We start from the raw sequence: 23,754 nt of genomic DNA, 5'->3' as shown, positions 1-23,754 counted from the left end.
GAGACAGGGTCGTGTGGTACAGGGCTCTGTGATACAGGGTTCAGTGATAAAGGGCTCTGTGATCAGGGTCGTGTGATACAATGCTCTGTGGTACAGGGTCGTGTGGTACATGGCTCTGTGATACAATGCTCTGTGATAAAGTGCTCTGTGACAGAGGGTTCTGAGATAGAGTGTTCCGTAATATAGGGCTCTGAAATAAAGGGCTCTGTGATAACAGGCTGTGTGATAGAGGGCTCTGTGATACAGGGTTGTGTCATACAAGTCTCTGTGACATAGAGCTCTGTGATACAGGGCTTTGTTTTACAGGGCTCTGTGACACAGGGTTGTGTGATAGAGGGCTCTGTGATAGAGGGCTCTGTGATACAGGGCTCTGTGATACAGGGCTCTGTGATAGAGGGCTCTGTGATAGAGGGCTCTGTGATACAGGGCTCTGTGACAAAGGGTTCTCTGATACATGGCTCTGTAATAGAGGGCTCTGTGATAGAGGGCTCTGTGATAGAGGGTTCGGTGATGCAGGGCTCTGTGATACAGGGTCATGTGATGCAGGGTTTTGTGATACAGGATCATGTGTTACAGGGCTCTGTTCTACAGGGTCATGTGATACCTGGCTCTGTGATCAGTGTCATGTGGTACAGGTCCTGTGAAAAATGGTTGTGTGATACAGGGCTCCGTGATATCGGGTTGTGTGATACAGTGCCGTGTGATACAGGGCCTTGTGTATTCTGCACAGAGTGATACAGAGCTCTGTCATACAGGGTTCTGTGATACAGGGCTATGTGATAAATGTCTCTGTGATTAAGGGTTCTGTGATACATGGCTATTTGATACAGGGTTGTGTGATACAGGGCTCCGTGATACATGTTTGTGTGATACAGGGCTCTGTGATACAGGGTTGTGTGATACAGGGCTCTGTGATACAGGGTTGTGTGATACAGGGCTCTGTGATACAGGGTTGTGTGATACAGGGCTCTGTGATACATGGTTGTGTGATACAGGGCTCTGTGATACATGTGTGATACAGGGCTCTGTGATACATGGTTGTGTGATACAGGGCTCTGTGATACATGGCTATGTGATACAGGGTCATGTGGTACAAGGCTCTGTGATCAGGGTCGTGTAATACAGGGATCTGTGATACAAGGTCATGTGATACAGGGCTCTGTGATGAAGGGCTCTCTCTTACAGGGTTCTTTGATATGGGTCCTGCGATACAGGGCTCAGTGATACAGGGTCATTTGATATAGGTCAGAGTGTATTCTGGGCAGTGTGATACAGTTCGCTGTGATATAGACCTCTGTGATATAGGGCTCTGTGAGACAGGGCCGTGTGGTACAGGGCTCTGTGATACAGGGTCCAGTGATAAAGGGCTCTGTGATCAGGGTTGTGTGATACAGGGGTCTCTGACACAGGGCACTGTGATAAAGTGCTCTGTGATACAGGGCTCTGTGATACAGGGCTTTGTTTTACAAGGCTCTGTGATACAGGGTCATGTGGTACTGGGTTCTGTGATACAGGTCCTGTGTAAAATGGTTGTGTGATACATGGGTCAGTGATATCGGGTTGTGTGATACAGGGCCGTGTGATACAGAGCAGTGTGTATTCTGAACAGAGTGATACAGGGCTCTATCATACAGGGTTCTGTGATACAGGGCTCTGTGATACAGGGTCATGTGATACAGGGTTTTGTGATACAGGATCATGTGTTACAGGGCTCTGTTCTACAGGGTCATGTGATACCTGGCTCTGTGATCAGTGTCATGTGGTACAGGTCCTGTGAAAAATGGTTGTGTGATACAGGGCTCCGTGATATCGGGTTGTGTGATACAGTGCCGTGTGATACAGGACCTTGTGTATTCTGCACAGAGTGATACAGAGCTTTGTCATACAGGGTTCTGTGATACAGGGCTATGTGATAAATATATCTGTGACTATGGGCTCTGTGATACATGGCTATTTGATACAGGGTTATGTGATACAGGGCTCTGTGATGAAGGGCTCTCTCTTACAGGGTGCTGTGATATGGGTCCTGTGATAACGGGCTCAGTGATACAGCGTCATTTGATATCGGTCAGAGTGTATTCTGGGCAGCATGATATAGAGCTCTGTGATACAGGGCTCTGTGATACAGGGCTCTGTGACACAGTGCTCTGTGATAAGGTGCTCTTTGATAGAGGGTTCTGAGATTGAGGGTTCTGTGATACAGTGCTTTGTGATACAATGCTCTTTGATAGAGGGCTCTGTGATACAGGTCTCTGTGATACAGGGTCATGTGTTGCATGGCTCTGTGATACAGGGTGATGTGATACAGGGCTCTGTTCTACAGGGTCGTATGGTACAGGGCTCTGTGATCAGGGCTGTTTGATACAGGACTCTGTGAGACAGGGTCGTGTGATACAGGGATCTGTGATACATGGTCGTGTGATACAGGGCTCTGTGAGACAGGGTCGTGTGATACAGGGATCTGTGATACATGGTCGTGTGATACAGGGCTCTGTGATCAGGGTCATGTGACACACTGCTCTGTGATCAGGTTCATGTGTTACAGGGCTCTGTGATTCAGGGTCGTGTGGTGCAGGGTTCTGCGATAAAGGGCTCTGTGATACAGGGATCTGGGAAAAAGGGTTCTCTGATACATGGCTCTGTGATAGAGGTCATTTTGATACAGGGCTCTGTGATACAGGGTCATGTGGCACAGCGCTCTGTGATGCAGGGTTCTGTGATACAGGTGTCTGTAATAGAGGGCTCTGTGGTAAAAGGCAGTGTGATATAGGGTCATGTGGCACAGTGCTCTGTGATACAGGGTTCTTTGATACAGGGCTCTGTAATAGAGGGCTCGGTGATTGAGGGTTCTATGATTCAGGGCTCTGTGATACAGGGTTATGTGATACAGCGCATTGTGATCAGGGTCATGTGTTACAGGGCTCTGTGATTCAGGGTTGTGTGATATAGGGCGCTGTGGTACAGGGTTCTGTGATACAGGTGTCTGTGACACAGGGCTCTGTGCAAATGTGCTCTGTGATATACGGCTCTGTGATACAGGTCCTGTGAAAATGGGTTGCGTGATACAGGGCTCTGTTTTATACAGGGGTCTGTGATAGAGGGACCTGTGATACATGGTTGTGTGATACAGAGCTATGTGATACAGGGCTCTGTGAGACAGGGTCATGTGGTACAGAGCTCTGTGATCAGGGCTGTGCGATACAGGGCTCTGTAAGACAGGGTCGTGTAGTACAGGGCTCTGTGATACAGGGCTCAGTGATAAAGGGCTCTGTGATCAGGGTCGTATGATACAGAGCTCTGTGATAAAGGGAAGTGTGATACAGGTCTCTGCGATAAAGTGCTCTGTGATAGAGGGTTCAGAGATAGAGGGTTCAGAGATAGAGGGTTCAGAGATAGAGGGATCAGAGATAGAGGGATCAGAGATAGAGGGATCAGAGATAGAGGGATCAGAGATAGTGGGATCAGAGATAGAGGGATCAGAGATAGAGGGATCAGAGATAGAGGGATCAGAGATAGAGGGTTCAGTGATATAGGGCTCTGAGACACAGGGCTCTGAGACACAGGTCTCTGTGATAGAGCAATCTGTGATACAGGCTTGTGTCATACAGGTTTCTGTGATACAGGTTTGTGTCATACAAGTCTCTGTGACATAGAGCTCTGTGATACAGGGCTTTGTTTTACAGGGCTCTGTGATACAGGGTTGTGTGATACAGGGCTCTGTGATAAGGGGCTCTGTGATATAGGGCTCTGTGATACGGGGCTCTGTGATATGGGGCTCTGTGATAGAGGGCTCTGTGATAGAGGGCTCTGTGATAGAGGGCTCTGTGATACAGGGCTCTGTGATACAGGGCTCTGTGATACAGGGCAGTGTGTTACCGGGCTCTGTGATTCAGGGTCATGTGGTGCAGGGTTCTGTGATAAAGGGCAGCATGATAAGGGGCTCTGTGCTATAGGGCTCTGTGATACAGGGCAGTGTGATACAGGGCTGTGTGATAGAGGGCGGTGTGATACAGGGCAGTGTGATACAGGGCAGTGTGATACAGGGCAGTGTGATACAGGGCAGTGTGATACAGGGCTCTGTGATAAAGGGCTCTGTGATAAAAGGTTCTGTGATACAGGGTTGTGTGATACAGTCTCTGTGGTACAGGGCTCTGTGATAGAAGGCTCCACGAAACAGGGCTCTGTGATATAGGGCAGGGTGATAAGGGGCTCTGTGATATAGGGCTCTGTGATATAGGGCTCTGTGATAGAGGGCTCTGTGATAGAGGGCTCTGTGATACAGGGCTCTGTGATACAGGGCTCTGTGATACAGGGCAGTGTGTTACCGGGCTCTGTGATTCAGGGTCATGTGGTGCAGGGTTCTGTGATAAAGGGCTTGGTGATACAGGGCTCAGGGAAAAAGGGGTTCTCTGATACAGGGCTCTGTGCTAGAGGGCACTGTGCTAGAGGGCACTGTGCTAGAGGGCACTGTGCTAGAGGGCAGTGTGATACAGGGCAGTGAGATACAGGGTTCTTTGACACAGGGCTCTGTGACACAGGGCTCTGTGACACAGGGTTCTGTGATACAGGGCTCTGTGATATAGGGTTGTGTGATACAGTGCATTGTGATCAGAGTCATGTGTTACAGGGTTCTGTGATTCAGGCTCGTGTGATAAAGGGCTCCATGATACAACGCTCTGTGACAAAGAGTTCTCTGATACATGGCTCTGGGATAGAGGTCATTTTGATACAGAGCTCTGTGATACAGGGTCATGTGGCACAGCGCTCTGTGATACAGGGTTCTGTGATACAGGTGTCTGTGATAGAGGGCTCCGTGGTAAAGGGTTCTGTGATTCAGGGCTTTGTGCTTCAGGGCTTTGTGATACAGGGCTCTTTGATAGAGGGCTCTTTGATAGAGGGCTCTGCGATACAGGTCTCTGTGATACAGAGCTCTGTGACAAAGAGTTCTATGATACAGGGCTCTGTGATAAAGGGCAGTGTGTTAAGGGGCTCTGTGCTATAGGGCTCAGTGATACAGGGCAGTGTGATACAGGGCTGTGTTATACAGGGCGGTGTGATACAGGGCAGTGTGATACAGGGCAGTGTGATACAGGGCAGTGTGATACAGTGCTCTGTGATAAAGGGCTCTGTGATAAAAGGCTCTGTGATAAAAGGCTCTGTGATACAGGGTTGTGTGATACAGTCTCTGTGGTACAGGGCTCTGTGATAGAAGGCTCCACGAAACAGGGCTCTGTGATATAGGGCAGGGTGATAAGGGGCTCTGTGATATAGGGCTCTGTGATATAGGGCTCTGTCATATAGGGCTCTGTGATAGAGGGCTCTGGGATAAAGGGCTCTGTGATACAGGGCAGTGTGATACAGGGCTCTGTGATAGAGGGCTCTTTGATACAGGAATCTGTGACACAGGGCTCTGTGCAAATGTGCTCTGCGATAGAGGGTTCTGTGAAACAAGGCTCTGTGAGGCAGGGCTCTGTGATAGAGGGTCATGTGTTGCAGGGGTCTGTGATACAGGGTCATGTGATGCAGGGTTCTGTGATACAGGATCAAGTAATACAGGGCTCTGTGATAAAGGGCTCTGTGATACAAGGCTCTGTGTAACATGACTCTGTCAGAAAGGGCTCTGTGATGCAGGGTCATGTGATACAGGGCTCTGTGATGAAGGGCTCTCTCTTACAAGTTTCTGTGATATGGGTCCTGTGATACAGGGCTCAGTGATACAGGGTCGTCTGATATAGGTCAGAGTGTATTCTGGGCAGTGTGAGACAGGTCCCTGTGATATAGACCTCTGTGATACAGGCTCTGTGTTACAGGGTCGTGTGGTACAGGGCTCCCTGATCTGGGCTGGGTGGTACAGGGCTCTGTGATACAGTGTCCAGTGATAAAGGGCTCAATGATTAGATCGTGTGATAAAGTGCTCTGTGATAGAGGGCTGTGTGATACTGGGTTGTGTTATACAGGTCTCTGTGACATAGAGCTCTGTGATACAGGGCTTTGTTTTACAGGGCTCTGTGATAAAGTGTTGTGTGATAGAGGGCTCTGTGATACAGGATCATGTGGTACAGGGCTCTGTGATATGGGGCTATTTGATACAAGGCTTTGAGTTACAAGGTTGTGCGATACAGGGCTCTGTGATCAGGGTTATGTGACACAAGGCTCTGTGATACAGGGTGGTGTGGTACAGGTCTCTGTGATACAGGTCCTGTGAAAAAGGGTTGTGTGATATAGGGCTCCGTGATACAGGGCTGTGTGATACAGGGTAGTGTGATAAGGGGCTCTGTGATACAGGGCTCTGTGGCACAGGGCTCTGCGCAAATGTGCTCTGTGATAGAGGGTTCTGTGATAGAGGGTTCAGTCATACAGGGCTGTGTGATACAGGGCTGTGTGATACAGGGCTGTGTGATACAGGGCTGTGTGATACAGGGCTGTGTGATAAAGGGCTCTGTGATAGAGGGCTCTGTGATAGAGGGCTCTGTGATAGAGGGCTCTGTGAAACAGTGCTTTGTGACACAGGGCTCTGCGCAAATGTGCTCTGTGATAGAGGGTTCTGTGATAGAGGGTTCAGTCATACAGGGCTGTGTGATACAGGGCTGTGTGATACAGGGCTGTGTGATACAGGGCTGTGTGATACAGGGCTGTGTGATAAAGGGCTCTGTGATAGAGGGCTCTGTGATAGAGGGCTCTGTGATAGAGGGCTCTGTGATACAGGGCTCTGTGACAAAGGGTTCTCTGATACATGGCTCTGTAATAGAGGGCTCTGTGATAGAGGGCTCTGTGATAGAGGGTTCGGTGATGCAGGGCTCTGTGATACAGGGTCATGTGATGCAGGGTTTTGTGATACAGGATCATGTGTTACAGGGCTCTGTTCTACAGGGTCATGTGATACCTGGCTCTGTGATCAGTGTCATGTGGTACAGGTCCTGTGAAAAATGGTTGTGTGATACAGGGCTCCGTGATATCGGGTTGTGTGATACAGTGCCGTGTGATACAGGGCCTTGTGTATTCTGCACAGAGTGATACAGAGCTCTGTCATACAGGGTTCTGTGATACAGGGCTATGTGATAAATGTCTCTGTGATTAAGGGTTCTGTGATACATGGCTATTTGATACAGGGTTGTGTGATACAGGGCTCCGTGATACATGTTTGTGTGATACAGGGCTCTGTGATACAGGGTTGTGTGATACAGGGCTCTGTGATACAGGGTTGTGTGATACAGGGCTCTGTGATACAGGGTTGTGTGATACAGGGCTCTGTGATACATGGTTGTGTGATACAGGGCTCTGTGATACATGTGTGATACAGGGCTCTGTGATACATGGTTGTGTGATACAGGGCTCTGTGATACATGGCTATGTGATACAGGGTCATGTGGTACAAGGCTCTGTGATCAGGGTCGTGTAATACAGGGATCTGTGATACAAGGTCATGTGATACAGGGCTCTGTGATGAAGGGCTCTCTCTTACAGGGTTCTTTGATATGGGTCCTGCGATACAGGGCTCAGTGATACAGGGTCATTTGATATAGGTCAGAGTGTATTCTGGGCAGTGTGATACAGTTCGCTGTGATATAGACCTCTGTGATATAGGGCTCTGTGAGACAGGGCCGTGTGGTACAGGGCTCTGTGATACAGGGTCCAGTGATAAAGGGCTCTGTGATCAGGGTTGTGTGATACAGGGGTCTCTGACACAGGGCACTGTGATAAAGTGCTCTGTGATACAGGGCTCTGTGATACAGGGCTTTGTTTTACAAGGCTCTGTGATACAGGGTCATGTGGTACTGGGTTCTGTGATACAGGTCCTGTGTAAAATGGTTGTGTGATACATGGGTCAGTGATATCGGGTTGTGTGATACAGGGCCGTGTGATACAGAGCAGTGTGTATTCTGAACAGAGTGATACAGGGCTCTATCATACAGGGTTCTGTGATACAGGGCTCTGTGATACAGGGTCATGTGATACAGGGTTTTGTGATACAGGATCATGTGTTACAGGGCTCTGTTCTACAGGGTCATGTGATACCTGGCTCTGTGATCAGTGTCATGTGGTACAGGTCCTGTGAAAAATGGTTGTGTGATACAGGGCTCCGTGATATCGGGTTGTGTGATACAGTGCCGTGTGATACAGGACCTTGTGTATTCTGCACAGAGTGATACAGAGCTTTGTCATACAGGGTTCTGTGATACAGGGCTATGTGATAAATATATCTGTGACTATGGGCTCTGTGATACATGGCTATTTGATACAGGGTTATGTGATACAGGGCTCTGTGATGAAGGGCTCTCTCTTACAGGGTGCTGTGATATGGGTCCTGTGATAACGGGCTCAGTGATACAGCGTCATTTGATATCGGTCAGAGTGTATTCTGGGCAGCATGATATAGAGCTCTGTGATACAGGGCTCTGTGATACAGGGCTCTGTGACACAGTGCTCTGTGATAAGGTGCTCTTTGATAGAGGGTTCTGAGATTGAGGGTTCTGTGATACAGTGCTTTGTGATACAATGCTCTTTGATAGAGGGCTCTGTGATACAGGTCTCTGTGATACAGGGTCATGTGTTGCATGGCTCTGTGATACAGGGTGATGTGATACAGGGCTCTGTTCTACAGGGTCGTATGGTACAGGGCTCTGTGATCAGGGCTGTTTGATACAGGACTCTGTGAGACAGGGTCGTGTGATACAGGGATCTGTGATACATGGTCGTGTGATACAGGGCTCTGTGAGACAGGGTCGTGTGATACAGGGATCTGTGATACATGGTCGTGTGATACAGGGCTCTGTGATCAGGGTCATGTGACACACTGCTCTGTGATCAGGTTCATGTGTTACAGGGCTCTGTGATTCAGGGTCGTGTGGTGCAGGGTTCTGCGATAAAGGGCTCTGTGATACAGGGATCTGGGAAAAAGGGTTCTCTGATACATGGCTCTGTGATAGAGGTCATTTTGATACAGGGCTCTGTGATACAGGGTCATGTGGCACAGCGCTCTGTGATGCAGGGTTCTGTGATACAGGTGTCTGTAATAGAGGGCTCTGTGGTAAAAGGCAGTGTGATATAGGGTCATGTGGCACAGTGCTCTGTGATACAGGGTTCTTTGATACAGGGCTCTGTAATAGAGGGCTCGGTGATTGAGGGTTCTATGATTCAGGGCTCTGTGATACAGGGTTATGTGATACAGCGCATTGTGATCAGGGTCATGTGTTACAGGGCTCTGTGATTCAGGGTTGTGTGATATAGGGCGCTGTGGTACAGGGTTCTGTGATACAGGTGTCTGTGACACAGGGCTCTGTGCAAATGTGCTCTGTGATATACGGCTCTGTGATACAGGTCCTGTGAAAATGGGTTGCGTGATACAGGGCTCTGTTTTATACAGGGGTCTGTGATAGAGGGACCTGTGATACATGGTTGTGTGATACAGAGCTATGTGATACAGGGCTCTGTGAGACAGGGTCATGTGGTACAGAGCTCTGTGATCAGGGCTGTGCGATACAGGGCTCTGTAAGACAGGGTCGTGTAGTACAGGGCTCTGTGATACAGGGCTCAGTGATAAAGGGCTCTGTGATCAGGGTCGTATGATACAGAGCTCTGTGATAAAGGGAAGTGTGATACAGGTCTCTGCGATAAAGTGCTCTGTGATAGAGGGTTCAGAGATAGAGGGTTCAGAGATAGAGGGTTCAGAGATAGAGGGATCAGAGATAGAGGGATCAGAGATAGAGGGATCAGAGATAGAGGGATCAGAGATAGTGGGATCAGAGATAGAGGGATCAGAGATAGAGGGATCAGAGATAGAGGGATCAGAGATAGAGGGTTCAGTGATATAGGGCTCTGAGACACAGGGCTCTGAGACACAGGTCTCTGTGATAGAGCAATCTGTGATACAGGCTTGTGTCATACAGGTTTCTGTGATACAGGTTTGTGTCATACAAGTCTCTGTGACATAGAGCTCTGTGATACAGGGCTTTGTTTTACAGGGCTCTGTGATACAGGGTTGTGTGATACAGGGCTCTGTGATAAGGGGCTCTGTGATTTAGGGCTCTGTGATACGGGGCTCTGTGATATGGGGCTCTGTGATAGAGGGCTCTGTGATAGAGGGCTCTGTGATAGAGGGCTCTGTGATACAGGGCTCTGTGATACAGGGCTCTGTGATACAGGGCAGTGTGTTACTGGGCTCTGTGATTCAGGGTCATGTGGTGCAGGGTTCTGTGATAAAGGGCAGCATGATAAGGGGCTCTGTGCTATAGGGCTCTGTGATACAGGGCAGTGTGATACAGGGCTGTGTGATAGAGGGCGGTGTGATACAGGGCAGTGTGATACAGGGCAGTGTGATACAGGGCAGTGTGATACAGGGCAGTGTGATACAGGGCTCTGTGATAAAGGGCTCTGTGATAAAAGGTTCTGTGATACAGGGTTGTGTGATACAGTCTCTGTGGTACAGGGCTCTGTGATAGAAGGCTCCACGAAACAGGGCTCTGTGATATAGGGCAGGGTGATAAGGGGCTCTGTGATATAGGGCTCTGTGATATAGGGCTCTGTGATAGAGGGCTCTGTGATAGAGGGCTCTGTGATACAGGGCTCTGTGATACAGGGCTCTGTGATACAGGGCAGTGTGTTACCGGGCTCTGTGATTCAGGGTCATGTGGTGCAGGGTTCTGTGATAAAGGGCTTGGTGATACAGGGCTCAGGGAAAAAGGGGTTCTCTGATACAGGGCTCTGTGCTAGAGGGCACTGTGCTAGAGGGCACTGTGCTAGAGGGCAGTGTGATACAGGGCAGTGAGATACAGGGTTCTTTGACACAGGGCTCTTTAACACAGGGCTCTGTGACACAGGGTTCTGTGATACAGGGCTCTGTGATATAGGGTTGTGTGATACAGTGCATTGTGATCAGAGTCATGTGTTACAGGGTTCTGTGATTCAGGCTCGTGTGATAAAGGGCTCCATGATACAACGCTCTGTGACAAAGAGTTCTCTGATACATGGCTCTGGGATAGAGGTCATTTTGATACAGAGCTCTGTGATACAGGGTCATGTGGCACAGCGCTCTGTGATACAGGGTTCTGTGATACAGGTGTCTGTGATAGAGGGCTCCGTGGTAAAGGGTTCTGTGATTCAGGGCTTTGTGCTTCAGGGCTTTGTGATACAGGGCTCTTTGATAGAGGGCTCTTTGATAGAGGGCTCTGCGATACAGGTCTCTGTGATACAGAGCTCTGTGACAAAGAGTTCTATGATACAGGGCTCTGTGATAAAGGGCAGTGTGTTAAGGGGCTCTGTGCTATAGGGCTCAGTGATACAGGGCAGTGTGATACAGGGCTGTGTGATACAGGGCGGTGTGATACAGGGCAGTGTGATACAGGGCAGTGTGATACAGGGCAGTGTGATACAGTGCTCTGTGATAAAGGGCTCTGTGATAAAAGGCTCTGTGATAAAAGGCTCTGTGATACAGGGTTGTGTGATACAGTCTCTGTGGTACAGGGCTCTGTGATAGAAGGCTCCACGAAACAGGGCTCTGTGATATAGGGCAGGGTGATAAGGGGCTCTGTGATATAGGGCTCTGTGATATAGGGCTCTGTCATATAGGGCTCTGTGATAGAGGGCTCTGGGATAAAGGGCTCTGTGATACAGGGCAGTGTGATACAGGGCTCTGTGATAGAGGGCTCTTTGATACAGGAATCTGTGACACAGGGCTCTGTGCAAATGTGCTCTGCGATAGAGGGTTCTGTGAAACAAGGCTCTGTGAGGCAGGGCTCTGTGATAGAGGGTCATGTGTTGCAGGGGTCTGTGATACAGGGTCATGTGATGCAGGGTTCTGTGATACAGGATCAAGTAATACAGGGCTCTGTGATAAAGGGCTCTGTGATACAAGGCTCTGTGTAACATGACTCTGTCAGAAAGGGCTCTGTGATGCAGGGTCATGTGATACAGGGCTCTGTGATGAAGGGCTCTCTCTTACAAGTTTCTGTGATATGGGTCCTGTGATACAGGGCTCAGTGATACAGGGTCGTCTGATATAGGTCAGAGTGTATTCTGGGCAGTGTGAGACAGGTCCCTGTGATATAGACCTCTGTGATACAGGCTCTGTGTTACAGGGTCGTGTGGTACAGGGCTCCCTGATCTGGGCTGGGTGGTACAGGGCTCTGTGATACAGTGTCCAGTGATAAAGGGCTCAATGATTAGATCGTGTGATAAAGTGCTCTGTGATAGAGGGCTGTGTGATACTGGGTTGTGTTATACAGGTCTCTGTGACATAGAGCTCTGTGATACAGGGCTTTGTTTTACAGGGCTCTGTGATAAAGTGTTGTGTGATAGAGGGCTCTGTGATACAGGATCATGTGGTACAGGGCTCTGTGATATGGGGCTATTTGATACAAGGCTTTGAGTTACAAGGTTGTGCGATACAGGGCTCTGTGATCAGGGTTATGTGACACAAGGCTCTGTGATACAGGGTGGTGTGGTACAGGTCTCTGTGATACAGGTCCTGTGAAAAAGGGTTGTGTGATATAGGGCTCCGTGATACAGGGCTGTGTGATACAGGGTAGTGTGATAAGGGGCTCTGTGATACAGGGCTCTGTGGCACAGGGCTCTGCGCAAATGTGCTCTGTGATAGAGGGTTCTGTGATAGAGGGTTCAGTCATACAGGGCTGTGTGATACAGGGCTGTGTGATACAGGGCTGTGTGATACAGGGCTGTGTGATACAGGGCTGTGTGATAAAGGGCTCTGTGATAGAGGGCTCTGTGATAGAGGGCTCTGTGATAGAGGGCTCTGTGATAGAGGGCTCTGTGAAACAGTGCTTTGTGACACAGGGCTCTGCGCAAATGTGCTCTGTGATGGAGGGCTCTGTGATACAGGGTCATGTGATGCAGTGTTCTGTGATACAGGGTCATGTGATGCAGGGCTCTGTGATACAGGGTCATGTGATGCAGGGCTCTGTGATACAGGGTCATGTGATGCAGGGCTCTGTGATACAGGGTCATGTGATGCAGGGCTCTGTGATACAGGGTCATGTGATGCAGTGTTCTGTGATACAGGATCATGTGATACAGGGCTCTGTTCTACAGGGCCCTGTGATACTTGGCTCTGTGATAAAGGGCCCTGTGATAAAGGGCTCTGTCATGCAGGGTCATATGATACAGGGCTCTGTGATGACGGTCTCTCCCTTTCAGTATTCTGTGATATGGGTCCTCTGATACAGGGCTCAGTGATACAGGATCGTTTGGTATAGGTCAGAATGTATTCTGGGCAGCGTGATACAGTTCCCTGTGATATAGACCTCTGTGTTACAGGCTCTGTGTTACAGGGTCGTGTGGTACAGGGCTCTGTGATCAGGGCTGTGTGATACAGGGCTCTGTGATACAGGGCTCTGTGATACAGGGCTGTGTGATAAGGGGCTCTGTGATATAGGGCTCTGTGATAAAGGGCAGCGTATTACATGGCTCTGTGATAGAGGGCTCTTTGATGCAGGGCACTGTGATACAGTCCTTTGTGATACAGGGGTCTGTGATACAGGGGTCTGTGATACAGGGGTCTGTGATACAGGGATTTGTGATACAGGGATTTGTGATACAGGGCTCTGTGATACAGGGATTTATGATAGAGGGCTCTGTGATACAGGTATCTGTGGCACAGGGCTCTGCGCAAATGTGTTCTGTGATAGAGGGTTCTGTGATAGACGGTTCAGTCATACAGGACTGTGTGATACAGGACTGTGTATACAGGACTGTGTGATACAGGACTGTGTGATACAGGGCTGTGTGATACATGGCTGTGTGATACAGGGCTGTGTGATACAGGGCTGTGTGATACAGGGCTGTGTGATACAGGGCTGTGTGATAGAGGGCTCTTTGATAAAGGGCTCTTTGATAGAGGGCTCTTTGATAGAGGGCTCTGTGATAGAGGGCTCTGTGATAGAGGGCTCTGTGATAGAGGGCTCTGTGAAAAAGTGCTTTGTGACACAGGGCTCTGCGCAAATGTGCTCTGTGATGGAGGGCTCTGTGATACAGGGTTCTGTGCTAAAGGGCTTTCTGATACATGGCATTGTGATAAAGGACTTTGTGACACAGGGCTCTGTGATGCAGGGCTCTGTGATACAGGGTCATGTGAAGCAGTGTTCTGTGATACAGGATCATGTGATACAGGGCTCTGTTCTACAGGGCCCTATGATACTTGGCTCTGTGATGCAGTGCTCTGTGATACAGGGTCATGTGATGCAGGGCTCTGTGATACAGGGTCATGTGATGCAGTGTTCTGTGATACAGGATCATGTGATACAGGGCTCTGTTCTACAGGGCCCTGTGATACTTGGCTTAGTGATAAAGGGCTCTGTGATAAAGGGCTCTGTGATGCAGGGTCATATGATACAGGGCTCTGTGATGACGGTCTCTCCCTTTCAGTATTCTGTGATATGGGTCCTCTGATACAGGGCTCAGTGATACAGGATCATTTGATATAGGTCAGAATGTATTCTGGGCAGCGTGATACAGTTCCCTGTGATATAGACCTCTGTGTTACAGGCTCTGTGTTACAGGGTCATGTGGTACAGGGCTCTGTGATACAGGGCTTTGTGATACAGGGCTGTGTGTTAAGGGGCTCTGTGATATAGGGCTCTGTGATAAAGGGCAGCATATTACATGGCTCTGTGATAGAGGGCTTTTTGATGCAGGGCACTGTGATGCAGTCCTTTGTGATACAGGGGTCTGTGATACAGGGGTCTGTGATACAGGGGTCTGTGATACTAGGATTTGTGATACAGGGATTTGTGATACAGGGCTCTGTGATACAGGGATTTATGATAGAGGGCTCTGTGATACAGGTATCTGTGGCACAGGGCTCTGCGCAAATGTGTTCTGTGATAGAGGGTTCTGTGATAGACGGTTCAGTCATACAGGACTGTGTGATACAGGACTGTGTATACAGGACTGTGTGATACAGGACTGTGTATACAGGACTGTGTGATACAGGGCTGTGTGATACATGGCTGTGTGATAGAGGGCTGTGTGATACAGGGCTGTGTGATACAGGGCTGTGTGATAGAGGGCTCTTTGATAGAGGGCTTTGTGATACAGGGCTCTGTGATATAGGGCTCTGTGATACAGGGTCAAGTGGTATAGGGCTCTGTGCCAAAGGGCTCTCTGATACATGGCATTGTGATAAAGGACTTTGTGACACAGGGCTCTGTGTTGCAGGGCTCTGGGATACAGGGTCATGTGATGCAGGGCTCTGTGATACAGGATCATGTGGTACAGGGCTCTGTGATATGGGGCTCTTTGATACAAGGCTTTGAGTTACAAGGTTGTGCGATACAGGGCTCTGTGATCAGGGTTATGTGACACAAGGCTCTGTGATACAGGGTGGTGTGGTACAGGTCTCTGTGATACAGGTCCTGTGAAAAAGGGTTGTGTGATATAGGGCTCCGTGATATCGGGTTGTGTGATACAGGTCTCTGTGATACAGGGTTGTGTGATCAGGGCTCTGTGATACATGGCTTTGTGATACAGGGTTGTGTGATCAGGGCTCTGTGATACATGGCTTTGTGATACCAGGTCGTGTGATACAGGGCTGTGTGATACAGGGTAGTGTGATAAGGGGCTCTGTGATACAGGGCTCTGTGGCACAGGGCTCTGTGCAAATGTGCTCTGTGATAGAGGGTTCTGTGATAGAGGGTTCAGTCATACAGGGCTGTGTGATACAGGGCTGTGTGATACAGGGCTGTATGATACAGGGCTGTGTGATCGAGGGCTCTGCGCAAATGTGCTCTGTGATGGAGGGCTCTGTGATACAGGGCTCTGTGCTAAAGGGCTCTCTGATACATGGCATTGTGATAAAGGACTTTGTGATACAGGGCTCTGTTCTACAGGGCCCTGTGATACTTGGCTCTGTGATACAGGACTCTGTGATACAGGGTCATGTGATGCAGGGCTCTGTGATACAGGGTCATGTGATGCAGTGTTCTGTGATACAGGATCATGTGATACAGGGCTCTGTTCTACAGGGCTCTGTTCTACAGGGCTCTGTTCTACAGGGCTCTGTGATACTTGGCTCTGTGATAAAGGGCTCTGTGATAAAGGGCTCTGTGATACAGGGTCATATGATACAGGGCTCTGTGATGACGGTCTCTCCCTTTCAGTATTCTGTGATATGGGTCCTCTGATACAGGGCTCAGTGATACAGGATCATTTGATATAGGTCAGAATGTATTCTGGGCAGCGTGATACAGTTCCCTGTAATATAGACCTCTGTGTTACAGGCTCTGTGTTACAGGGTCGTGTGGTACAGGGCTCTGTGATCAGGGCTGTGTGATACAGGGCTCTGTGATACAGGGATTTGTGATACAGGGATTTGTGATACAGGGCTCTGTGATACAGGGATTTATGATAGAGGGCTCTGTGATACAGGTATCTGTGGCACAGGGCTCTGCGCAAATGTGTTCTGTGATAGAGGGTTCTGTGATAGACGGTTCAGTCATACAGGACTGTGTGATTCAGGACTGTGTGATACAGGGCTGTGTGATACAGGGCTGTGTGATACATGGCTGTGTGATAGAGGGCTGTGTGATACAGGGCTGTGTGATACAGGGCTGTGTGATAGAGGGCTGTGTGATAGAGGGCTGTGTGATAGAGGGCTGTGTGATAGAGGGCTGTGTGATAGAGGGCTGTGTGATAGAGGGCTCTTTGATAGAGGGCTCTTTGATAGAGGGCTCTTTGATACAGGGCTCTGTGATACAGGGCTCTGTGATACAAGGGTCTATGACACAGGGCTCTGTGCAAATGTGCTCTGTGATGGAGGGTTCTGCGATAGAGGGTTCTGCGATAGAGGGTTCAGTGATACAGGGCTCTGTGATAAAGGGCTCTGTGATATAGGGCTCTGTGATACAGGGTCATGTGGTATAAGGCTCTGTGCTAAAGGGCTTTCTGATACATGGCATTGTGATAAAGGACTTTGTGACACAGGGCTCTGTGATGCAGGGCTCTGTGATGCAGGGTCATGTGTTGCAGGGCTCTGGGATACAGGATCATGTGATACAGGGCTCTGTTCTACAGGGCCCTGTGATATTTGGCTCTGTGATACAGGGCTCTGTGATAAAGGGCTCTGTGAAACAGGGCTCTGTGATGCAGGGTCATGTGATATAGGGCTCTGTGATGAAGGGCTCTCCCTTACAGGGTTCTGTGGTTATGGGTCCTGTGATACAGGGCTCAGTGATACAGGATCGTTTGATATAGGTCAGAGCGTATTCTGTGCAGCGTGAGACACGTCCCTGTGATATAGACTCTGTGATACAGGATTCTGTGAGACAGGGTCGTGTGGTACAGGGCTCTGTGATACAGGGTCCAGTGATAAAGGGCTCTGTGATAAAGGGCTCTGTGATAAAGGGCTCTATGATCAGGGTCATGTGGTACAGGGCTCTGTGATGAAGGGCTCTCTCTTACAGGGTTCTGTGATATGGGTCCTGTGATACAGGGCTCCATGATATAGGGTCGTTTGATATAGGTCAGAGTGTATTCTGGGCAGCGTGAGACAGGTCCCTGTGATATAGACCTCTGTGATACAGGGCTCTGTGATCAGGGCTGTGTGATACAGGGCTCTGTGATACAGGATCATGTGATACAGGGCTCTGTGATCAGGGCTGGGTGATACAGGGCTCTGTGAGGCAGGGTCGTGTGGTACAGGGCTCTGTGATACAGGTCTCTGTGATAAGGGGCTCTGTTATAGAGGACTCTGTGATACAGGGCTCTGAGATCAGGGCCATGTGACACACCGCTTTGTGATCAGGGTCATGTGTTACAAGGCTCTGTGATTCAGGGTCGTGTGATACAAGGCGCTGTGGTACAGGGTTCTTGGATAAAGGGATCTGTGATTCGGGGCTCTGTGACAAAGTGTTCTCTGATACGTGGCTCTGTGATACAGGGCTTTGTGATACAGGGCTTTGTGATACAGGGCTCTGTGATACAGGGCTCTGTGATACAGGGTTCTGTGATACAGGGCTCTGTGATACAGCGCTCTGTGATACAGGGCAGCGTGATACAGGGCTCTGTGATACAGGGTTGTGTGATACAGTGCATTGTGATCAGGGTCATGTGTTACAGGGCTCTGTGATTCAGTGTCCTGTGATATAGGGTGCTGTGGTACAGGGTTCTGTGACACAGCGCTCTGTGATACAACGCTTTGTGACACAGGGCTCTGTGCAAATGTGCTGTGTGATAGAGGGTTCTGTGATAGAGGGTTCAGTGATACAGGGCTCTGTGATATATGGCTCTGTGATACAGGGTCATGTGATACAAGGCTCTGTGATGAAGGGCTCTCTCTTACAGGGTTCTGTGATATGGGTCCTGTGATACAGGGCTCAATGATACAGGGTCGTTTGATATAGGTCAGAGTGTATTCTGGGCAGCGTGAGACAGGTCCCTGTGATATAGGGCTCTGTGATATAGGGCTCTGTGATACAGGGCTCTGTGATACAGGGTCGTTTGGTACAGGGCTCTGTGATCAGGGCTGGGTGATACAGGGCTCTGTGAGACAGGGTCCAGTGATAAAGGGCTCTGTGATCAGGGCGTGTGATAAAGGGCTCTGTGATACCGGGCTCTGTGACACAGGGCTCTGTGGTCAGGGCTGGGTGATACAGGGCTCTGTGAGACAGGGTCCAGTGATAAAGGGCTCTGTGATCAGGGCGTGTGATAAAGGGCTCTGTGATACTGGGCTCTGTGAGACAGGACTCTGTGATCAGGGTCATGTGTTACAAGGCGCTGTGATTCAGGGCGCTGTGATACAGGGCGCTGTGATACAGGGCTCTGTGATAAAGGGCTCTGTGATTCTGGGCTCTGTGACAAAGGGTTCTCTGATACATGGCTCTGTGATACAGGGCTCTGTGATACAGGGTTGTGTGATAAAGGGCTCTGTGATACAGGGTTGTGTGATAAAGGGCTCTGTGATACAGGGTTGTGTGATAAAAGGCTCTGTGATACAGGGTTATGTGATAGAGGGCTCTGTGATACAGTTTTGTGTTATACAGGGCTCTGTGATACAGGGCTCTTTGATGCAGTGCTGTGTGATACAGGGCAGTGTGATAAGGGGTTCTGTGATGCAAGGCTCTGCAATACAGATTCACGTGATACAGGGCTGTGTGATACAAGGCAGTGTGTATTCTGGGCTTTTGATACAGGGTCATGTGATGCAGGGCACTGTGATACAGGATCATGTGATACAGGGCTCTGTGTTACAGGGTCATGTGATACAGGGCTCTGTGATAAATGGCTCTGTGATACAGGGCTCTGTCATACAGGGCTCTTTGATACCGGGCACTGTGATACAGGGTCATGTGTTACAGGGCTCAGTGATACAGGGATGTTTGATCCAGGTCAGAATGTATTCTGGGCAGATTGATACAGGTTCCTGTGATATCGACCTCTATGATACAGGGCTCTGTGACACAGGGTCACGTGATACACGGCATCGTGTAGTCTGGGCAGCGTGATACATGGCTCTGTGATACAGGGCTCTGTGATACAGGGCTGTGTGATGCAGGGCTGTGTGATGCAGGGCTGTGTGATGCAGGGCTCTGTGATGCAGGGCTCTGTGATGCAGGGCTCTGTGAGGCAGGGCTCTGTGATGCAGGGCTCTGTGATGCAGGGCTCTGTGATACAGGGCAGTGTGATAAGGGGTACTGTGATGCAAGGCTCTGTGATGCAGGGCTCAGTGATACAGGGCAGTGTGATAAGGGGTACTGTGATGCAAGGCTCTGTGATGCAGGGCTCTGTGATGCAGGGCTCTGTGATACAGGGCAGTGTGATAAGGGGTACTGTGATGCAAGGCTCTGCGATACTGAGTCACATGATACAGGGCTTTGTGATACAGGGCAGTGTGTATTCTGGGCAGCATGTTACAGGGCTCTAGGATACAGGGTTGTGTGATACAGGGCTCTGTGATACAGCGTTGTGTGATATCAGGCCACGTGATACATTGCAGTGTGATTCTCGGCAGCATGATACAGGGGTCTACGATACTGGACAGTATGTTACAGGTCAGAGAGCTCAAGACATGAAACACACTGTGATTGAGATCAACCGTTCCCACAGTTAAGGTAGTTTCTTCAAACCTGATTCTATTCCCATTATGCAAGGAGAAGTTTCATGAAAAATGTCCTCAGGACATCTGAACAAAAGTGAGGTGTTGTCAATTTGCAGTCCTTGTCTGAGTAACGTCTTCACAGCCAGCCCTCCTTATCCCCAAAGACATGGTCACCCTTCGTTCAATGAATTATGTTCTTACTATCAGTTTGTTTTTATGTCCTGGTCTAATGCCCCGATATTATAACTTTGTGATGATGACCTGAGAAATAATCTTTGATCCTTGCAGTGTTTTATCACCAATGAGTGAAACCAGTCAGTTTGGTGTCAGTTTGTCCCTCACCTCTGAGCAATAAGGTTCTGGATTCAAACTCCATTCCAGGATCTTGAGTACTTTATCCAGGCTCACTCCTGTGTGTTGCTGAGACAGTGTTGGATGTGCTGTCTTTCAAATGAGTCATTAAACCAAGGTCCTATCTGCTCTCTCTCGAGGGGGTATAAAAGATCATGTGGTGAGTCTAGACCAGAAGTGGCTCCTATATTTCTGGGGGGGTCCCAGTGGCAATCACCTGCTACAGCTTTCCCTGGGTTTCCCTCACGGGCGTAGGCTGGACCAGCTTTGGGAATACATGGTGCATTGTCTTCTCACAGTCTAATGCTGGGTAATGGGGTAAGGTAGACTGCATCACTCCTTGGCATCGCTGGTGTGACAGTAGTAGTCAACAAGATATTAACGGCAGGTCAAGCTTGATCTTGTCTGCAGCTGGTGATCCACATAGACCCACACAGCTATGCACGCAGTGTAATATAGGAAATGTTGAGCCAATCTGCACAAAGCAAGACCCCACTAACAGCAAGGAGGTAAATAGACAGATAATCCATTTTACTGCTGTTGCAGAGATAGATATTGGCTATGGGAATTAGTGTTCCTCTCCTGAGGGTGGTTTGAGGGGGATTTACATCCCACTGCCTAGGGCCAACTTATCCCCACTTCCCTTTCTTTTGGCAGAGATAGCGGCATAGTGGAAATGTCATTGGAGTAATCCAGGGGACCAGGGTCATGGTCTGGGGAATATAGGTTCAAACCATACCACACCAGCTGGTGGAATTTAAAATGCAACTCATATATCTGGAATATAAAGCTGGTCTCAGTAATGGTGACCATGGCAACTCCCATCGATTGTTGTAAAAACCCGTTTGGTTCACTAACGTTCTTTAGGGAAGGAAATCTGCTGTCCTTACCTGGTCTGGTCTACATGTGACTCCAGCCCCACAGCAATGAGCTTGACTCTTAATTGCCCTCTGACATGGCCACGCCTTTCAGTTTAAGGGCAATGAGGAATGCGCAACAAATACGGGCCTTGCCAGCAATACCCACATCCCATCAAAGAATAAAGAAAAACACACGTTGCTCGTTGACAATCTTCCTTGCCAGCCCTGGTAGCTGTCAGTTAGGCTCTGCTCTGCTGACTAACATTAATCCAGGAAAAACAACAACAGAAAACAAATCTATCCACGTTTCCCTTTCTGTGCCTAACCTCCTGGCCACTCCTCACTGAGCACACAAGCACCAGGAAATACAATACAGCTCTCCTCAAGTGAGGTTGTGGTTACAAAACAATGGGATGAGAAGGTGCTCTGCTACCGGAAATCTGCGGCACTCACATTCCTGATAAAAGGATTCTCCATCCCCTCCTCATCATGTGTCCTCCCATCTATTCCTGAAGGTGCTGACTCACACTGTGCTTCAGTTTCATAGCCAATTGGTGCCCTCTGGCACCTTTCCCATAGAGTAATCCACCATAATGAGCCAGTGGCAGGCCATTCGACTGCAGAAGGCATAACACTTACCGAATGGAGTACAGCTCACTGTGATCCTGTTAGTGCTCATGCAACTTCAGGACCCCTCACCCCAGGATCCTAGCTAATGGAACCTGGATGGTAGACTTGTTCCCATGGAAGGGCATTCTCCCTATTGTCTCAGCCCCAGAAGCTATTGGCCAGAGCATTCCGTCTTGGGCTCACCGTGGAAAGCTGACCAGAGATCTGTGCTGCCAAAGATCTCAGTTTCAGCTGATTGAAACCCAGCAGTAGCCCTGTGAATTTCTGAGGTACTGTAGCTCTCGCTGTATCCCTGCACTTCTGTGGAATTGTATTAGTGGGATGTGTTGCTAGGGGGAGAGAATGCACTCTCTGCTTTGGGCTCAGGAACCCCAGGATATGGTATAGCTCACTCAATGACTCAGGCTTGAACATGGAGTTGAGCTTTGACACACTTCAAACACAAAGGAATCCCCACTGAGCACCTGGGAGAATTGAACAACTGATCCATTGCAGAGAGTAGGCAATAGGAAGGATCTTTACTGAATCTAGGTCAATCCAGCATTCTGGAAACTCTCAGGAAGTGAAGATCTCACTCCTGTGCCTGGGAACATAAAGCCAACAGATGGAAATTGCCACAATCCAGGTGAAAGTGCTGGTTTGTGTGTGTGAGTGTATCTGTGTGTGTGTTTGGGGGTGGGGAGGGGGTGCACATGCTTGTGTGTAAGATTATGTATCTATGCATGTGTTTGAGCATGTTTGTGTGACTGTGCACATATGTGTGCATATATACATTGTGTCTGTGTGCAGACATATGTGTATGTTTGTGTTTGTGTGTGCATCTCTACATGTGTATGTGCATGTGTTTGTGCATGTGTGCATGTGCTGGGCCAAATGTTTGTGCAACTTTGCACACGTGTGCATGTGTCTGTGTTAGTTTTAAATGAAGAACAATGTAAAAACAGTCCAACTGTTTACCCATAGGTATGACTGTGCAGCCTTCAGCTGGGGGTTTGAGACTATACGAGCAGGTGAACATTGCGAGAGGGACGAGACAGATCTTTTCCTTGTCCCTCCCCATGTGCAAAACCTTGTCCCAAGGGACAAATCCCAACCTTAGTAAGGATCAGGAATATGGTGCACACTTTCCAAATGCTGCTCCGAGGGAAAGTGGGAAGCAGGTATCATATGACTATTGACGTCCTGTCCATTTATCCCCAGAGTCCTTAGCTGTTGTGGATGAAGAGAATTCCAGAATGTTCATCATTCTTTGTATGAAGAAGGGCTTTCTAAGTTCACTCCTACACGGCCTAGCTCTAGGTTATGGTCCCCTCTGGTTCTTCAGTTCTCCCATCAGAGGAAATAGTTCTTCTCTGTCCTATCAAATCTTTAATAATTGTAAACACCTCTATTAGATCATTCTTCAACCTTCGATACTCAAGAAAATACAAGCCAAGTTTATGTAAGCTATCATCATAATTTAACCCTTTCAGCCCTGGTATAATTCTGATTAATGCTCCTCCGAAACGAATATATCCTTCTCGAGGCATTGTGCATCGAACTGAACACTGTTACTACAGATGTGATCTGACCACAGCCGGACAGCTGAACACTATTACTCCAGATGTGATCTAACTACAGCCAGATAGCTGAACACCATTACTCCAGATGTGATCTGACTACAGCCAGACTGCTGAACTCTGTTAGTCCAGATGTGATCTGACTACTGACAGACAGTTGAACACTGTTAGTCCAGATGTGATCTGACTACAGCCGGACAGCTGAACTCTGTTACTGCAGATGTGATCTGATTACAGCCGGACAGCTGACCACTGTTACTCCAGATGTGATCTGACTACAGCCAGACTGCTGAACTCTGTTAGTCCAGAT

This window comes from Carcharodon carcharias, chromosome 9 (assembly GCF_017639515.1).
Source record: "Carcharodon carcharias isolate sCarCar2 chromosome 9, sCarCar2.pri, whole genome shotgun sequence".
NCBI lineage: Eukaryota > Metazoa > Chordata > Chondrichthyes > Lamniformes > Lamnidae > Carcharodon > Carcharodon carcharias.
The sequence above is the reverse complement of the archived record's forward strand: the minus strand, read 5'-3'. Positions refer to the sequence as shown.